This window comes from Poecilia mexicana, unplaced genomic scaffold (genome assembly GCF_051168715.1).
Source record: "Poecilia mexicana isolate PSO_F unplaced genomic scaffold, ASM5116871v1 scaffold_21, whole genome shotgun sequence".
In the NCBI taxonomy this organism is placed as follows: domain Eukaryota; kingdom Metazoa; phylum Chordata; class Actinopteri; order Cyprinodontiformes; family Poeciliidae; genus Poecilia; species Poecilia mexicana.
In genome coordinates, this window is record NW_028263390.1 from 8,708,132 (window position 1) to 8,714,445 (window position 6,314).

Genomic DNA, 6,314 nt, shown 5'->3' on the forward strand with positions numbered 1-6,314 from the left:
ACAAATCTTTTATGCTTTATGGTGCGCCAAATAAACTAGAAAGTCTGCATCATAAAAAGCACACGGAAAAAAAAAAAACAAACAAAAAAAAACATGTGATTTAGTAAAACATTACATCTAGTCAGAGTGTAAGGTTAAAAAACTTCCAAGAACTTCATATACATTCAGTGTGATCTGAAATTGAAAATGTCTAAAATAATAATAATAATAATAAAAACGAACAAACAAAAACATAAATCTATGGATAAAATCTTTGATAAACATATTTCTCTGATAATATCATACAGACCAAAACATTATTGTATGGATGCCCTGAAATGCTCGTCATCCTGCTCTGTTTTGCTTATAGCATATTTATCTTCTTTACATGTTTCAGTTTCTTATAACAACTATTGTACACAGCTTTATGCTCACACACAGACACACCCTACTCAGACTAATCCAGGCTTTTACTGAAGAGGCTACATATGTTTGAACCACGTCTGCATTCATGGAGATTTTTCATTTATGCTCTCGGCTGCAGTGGCGGCATTATAAATATGAACTATAAGTAGAAAATGGACAAAATTTCCTGTCGAACACGGAGTTGGGTGACGAAAAGCCTGAATCCGTGAGAGTAGGCCCCACATGTGTTGAGAAATATAAAGGAATATTATATTGTCGAGACCTTAAACTGTAGGTTGTGCTTCCCGTACTCCAACAAAAAACATTTATCATAAACCTTTGAATAGAACTTCTTGAACATTTACAAGTTATACATGTACCGAATTGGTTTGCTCCTTATGCTTCCGTCGGCTTTTGATATTTCAACAATGCAAAGGGAGACAACAAGAAGAGAAAAGGAAGTTTAAGTCACCTTCAAAAACAAAAGAAAAGAAAAAGAATTAAAGAAAGAAAGAAACAAGACACAAGTCCTCAAAAACCAGCAATGAACGGAACTCTTGATATTGTTGATTTCTTTTTTTTTTTATAATACATTTTTTAAAAACCCCGCTGGTTAAGGTTATGGTCTCAGGTAGATCTTCCGCAGTCAATCTTCACAGTTTGTGTAAAAGCAGAGAAACATTCTCGCTAGAGTAATAAAATATCTCGACTATTATTATGGTCACTATCCCTTTTTTTTATTTCGATATTGTTCCATATAAATGGGGGGTGGAGACGGGTGAGCCGCGCCACCCTCGCGAGGAGCCAGCGGTCCCAAAGTTTTTGCTTCCCTCCCTGTACAACTCCATGTTTTATTCAGCAGTTGCTCTTCTCTCTCTCTCTTTTGTTTAAAAAATACTCGCCCACAGGGAAGGAGGATTATGAGAAGAGAGTGGGGTATTCATTCCTTGAGATGTCTTTATCCACTTGCTTGATCTTCAACCGTCTTCCAGAAGAAGAAGAAGAAGAAAAAAACAAATCCACAGCCTCACTGTTTCTGTTTTTCATCCACATTGCTTCTGAACGTGTGGTAGCCGATTGGCTGCCCCTCACGTTAAATAAGAAAAAAAAAATAAAAAATGCAACAGCTCAGGCATGTCACACACGCACACCCACACCCACACACACACACACACACATGGAGTCACAGGCAACGGACTGTCCCATGGGGAATATAATCACTGAGCAGCTCCACCTCTGTACTCCCTGTGAGCACGCGTTGCCTTCCCTTCAGCACTTGTGGGGCGAAAGAAAAGATAGAAAATAGCCCATCAAAAAGAAACATGAACAGAGACTTGTTCAATGTTGATCAACACTCAGGCTCACGATTCGGTTTGTAATCTGAAGGCACTTTTGTTTCATGGCAGAAAGTAAAGTGGCTTCTTTTCCACAGGCAGGCCACTAAACGGATCCCTCTCTCCCTCCCTGCCTGTTTCTTCTCTTCCAAACTCTTTTTGAACACATCTCGCTTTTTCTTCTTTTTTTTTTTCCCCTAAATTTGAACTAGCTGTGTACAACTCTACTGATCGTTCTGCCTTATTTTATTTTATTTTTTCTTTTTCCCTGCCACCACACTGTCCATTGGCCACTTGGATTCGTGAGCACAGTGTTATCAGATATGTAGGCAGCTACAGGGGAATAAGCAGACATAACTAAATGTTGTCAGATTCCAGGGTTTTCTACAGAAGAGCACCAAGCAGATGAAGAAATGCCAAAGTGTGGTGTGAGGCTGGGCTAGAGAGACAACAAAAACGGTTGCAATCGGCATCTACCGCAAGAAAATGAAGATAAAGATACACAAGGAATGGTCTGATTCCACCTACTTGAAAGGAGGGAAAAGGTATTCAAAATTCAAAAAGTCAGCATTATGTCTGTTCCGCTGCCATCCAAAGACTTTTTCCAATTCTCCGCAAAAAGGATGCTTGTGCTTCGCAAACTGATTTCCCTCAACCCATGTAAACTCCTCTTTCTTGTGCTCATAAAAATCATCCCAAGTCCTGCATCGAGGAGTGTTTTACATAAAAGAGGTCTCTTCAAATGGAAACGTAGCGTGTGTTCTTTATTACTTTTTGTCTCGTCTTGCTTTCACAAACTCCACCCCGCCCTCCCCCCGTGGTCTGTGGTCCTTCCAGGGACCCTGATGCTTTCAGTATGCATGAATCTTTGGTGATTGGATGCTGAGGGTATAGCTCACAGACGGTGGGTCTGAACTCTCTCCTCCGAGATGACGAAGAAAAGGGGTCACCTTTGACCTTCCAGGAGGGTCAGCACCAAGGTGGTGCAAAGCAACCATATATGGGAGGATGTGGATAGAGCATTGGCACTGATATCTAAACAAGGGGAACAAAAAGGAACTGTCAGCTTTATGCACACTACTGAAAGGACACATTTTAAGGAGTGTAATACAACATGGTTGTAACAGTAGCAAACATATTATAGCCTAAAATCCAGATAAATCACATAGTCTTATCCATGGCTTTTCTGAGTTAAAACGAGACTTCCAGACTGACTGTGCTAAACTGATCGTTTGCTAACCTTCTGTAGCAGCTAGCTGTGCTGCAAAGCTAGCTTGTATATAGTGACATTTAAAATAAAATTTTTTTTTAAAAGTTTCCACAGAAAACTAAGTAAAAATATATTTAATTTTTTGATTGTCTAATACTTCTAGTGAGTAATTTTCAATATCTTTCAGCTGCTAGCATGAGGTACAACCCTGGAAACTGCAATAGCATTTGTTGCTAGCTGTAGCTTTCTGTTTTAACAACACAAAAACATATCAGATATACATATACCTCTAATGCTTTACTTGTAAAGTATTAGATTTACAAGTATACTAACCCAAGTATTTACTTGTGTTAGATTTAACCATATTTGTTCTAAATAAAAATAAGTACCCTAGTTAGCAAGGACCTCGTTAAACTACCATCTGTATGGAAATAATAGTAAACTTTTCCTTCTGAAACAAATACTTGATACCCCCAAACCTCAAACTATTCTCTTTAACACTTAAACTTGAGTCTTTATCAGCTTTTCTGAAGCTTACTACCAGGATAACATGAGTGAGAAATCACCTCCTTTTAGTTCCTTCTGAGAAGCTGCTCAATTTTCTCTCTTACATCACCCAAAGTCATGTAAGATTCATCATCTGAGATTGAATTCCATAATTCATAATCCTCTACCCTCAATCTGGGTGACCGGTCCTTTCACTTTCTATGAATTAATGTTGTCACTACTAAGCACAATGGATCCAAATAAATAGGAACGTAAAATAAAAACAGTGCAGTAACAGCAGCAATGCATCTGGCAGTCCAGATTTGCTTCTGCTTGATTTGTGTTTTTGATTATTTTTCTGCCACTTAAATAAATGGACATAATAGATGGGCCTGCTTTTGTTTGTGAAATATTTAAGCTTAACTCTCTTTCCGGCCATGAATAACAGGAATTAAATCAAAGCAGCAGCAGCAGCAGTAGCAGCGTTTCCCCGGCTGACAATATGACCTTGTCAACTGCCGGCCATTTTCTGCGGCCCATTTTCTGTTTTTGTCTTGTTTGTTCCTGAGGTGCAATTACTGCGCCCCACTCGGCCAGCAGCACGGCTATCGTTCATGTGATTACAACCTCGTTGCTGTGGCAACCATGTTCCCTCCATGAGAGGCTGGGCCGGCGCTGCCAACTGTCTGAAATTAGATTCTGTAAATCTCAAGTACGTCTGGCGATGCAAGCAGAGAATGTGGAGCTCAGATAGGAAGAAAGAAAGGTTGCAGGCGGGTGCTACTCACTGGGCGGTGGATCTCGACACTCCCCTTCTTCGAGCGTGATGTCGTCGATGGCGATGTCCCCCTCGATTCCCGGGCCCCGGATGCCTTCGAGAACAACCTACAGAGAGTAAAAAACAACTTTTATCATTACAGAAGGTCCCAGATGTTGGTAAAACAGTGTAAATAGTATCGAATTAAAATGTGTGAGCAGGTAACAGATGATTGAGTTACAAAGTACGGTACACCAAAACATAACACTTTGTTTCTAGTTCCATCAGCACCTGCAGAAAACAAATAATTTATAGACACAGGCAGAGACTCAGACAAAGGGCGCTCACAGGATTGATTACTTTTTTGTCTCACCTGGAAGGACGATGTGGGATGGATGCTTACTTTGGCCTGCTTCCACCGGTCACCTTGGTTACCACTTAGTGACCACACAGGAGCCTCTAAGGTCATTTGGCCCTTTTGCTTTAGAAAGGCATTAAGTTTTCCTGGGCAAAGCAGAGTGAGAGAGAGAGTGACAAGCTTTCTTAGGCTATGCATCACAGTGAAATAACACTTTCTTTAAGTGGATCATTATTACTAAAACACCAAACAATCTTTACCACCTATAAGGTTTCAGCAGTGCGAACTAACTGTGGATTTTTGGATTTTTAGTCCATCATCATTTCATTAAAATGGGTACAGAGATGCCCACACACAGGGCTAGACTAAATAAATAATAATAATAATAAAAAAACCCCAGACTGCCTTGTTTTTATGCGTTTTCATTTGTTAGTTGGAATCCAAGCGAAGGTGTTAAAAAGCAAGCAAACAATAAAACAAACTATCCAAGGGATGCAATTAGTCTGTTGTCTCTCGAATGTGCATTTTAGTCCAAGGTCTTCCTTTTCCAAACTCTAATAGCCGCGTACACTACGAACGGTTTTGCTCTGTTTTGTCCACCAGCCCCCACAGCAGCAACACACTTTAGAGAAACACTAGTTTGCTCAAAACGTTCCACAAATCATCTCCGTGTAACAAGCAAAACTTAAGACACGAGAACAAGACAAAGTTGTTTTCCAAGACCGAGTGCAACCAAATGCAGAGTCGCTTCCATGATGAATAAAATGGGAAACTAAATGAGGCACCAGCTGTGATCTGAAAGCTGATTTTACAGCCAAGTCAAGGAAGACATTTCACCAACAGTTTAATCGATTTTATTAAGAGAATCTGCAAGAACAGTAGACATTTTGTAATCTTTTTACTGTCAGGTTTCAAATTGGCCAGATACAAGACTATGATTATAAGCAACTAGTTTATTCGTGGGTTAAAATGATCCCTATAGTGAAGGATGGTAGTGACTGCATCATGGTATGTGAACACCTTTGCACTTTAACACTGAAGGATAGCGGAAATGAGCTTTTTGGTCAGAATTGAAGCCATAAAAACAAGATTTTTATTTTTCTAAGTGACAAATGAAAAAGGATCAAAACAGAGACGTGTGAAAGCTCCTCAATCTCGCTCCCACACACAGAGACTTGATTGTGTATTCAGGTCGCAGTCATTTAAATGGGAATTTAAGACTTATAATATCTTCTGCTTCCAATCTCTTGAAATATTTATATTCTCTTGCACACAAAGCAAAGCCAAGCAGTGACAAAGGTTAAACTCGGGTCGTATGAATCGATGCATTTATTAGGTGTTGCAAGTGAATCATTATTCTGTCGCTAATGATAATCCGGTCATATTGACATTTATGGGTGACGTGTGTTGAGAATATATGTGGCTAAAGCAGGTTTATTCCCAGAGGATAAAAAAAAATATGGTTGGTTCCTTTTCATTTGAATCAAACTCTTTCCACTCAGTTCGGGTGATTTTTCCTAAGCCAAACCCGTAGCATTATACAGAAATACTGGCTCCTGTTGATACAGAAAACCCTACATGCCAGGTCTGAGCTGAAGCCTGCCTTCACAGAGACCTCCTGTCTGGCCTCGGGCTTTGATATGAAACTGGAAGATGATGACACCGAGTGCAACCACTTTACCCTTCCTCCGAAACACACCAATTGTGCAATTTATTTATATAATTCATTCTATTTTCCAAGCTGCATGTGCGAAAGCAAGCACTCTCCTTTTGTAGTCGGACCAG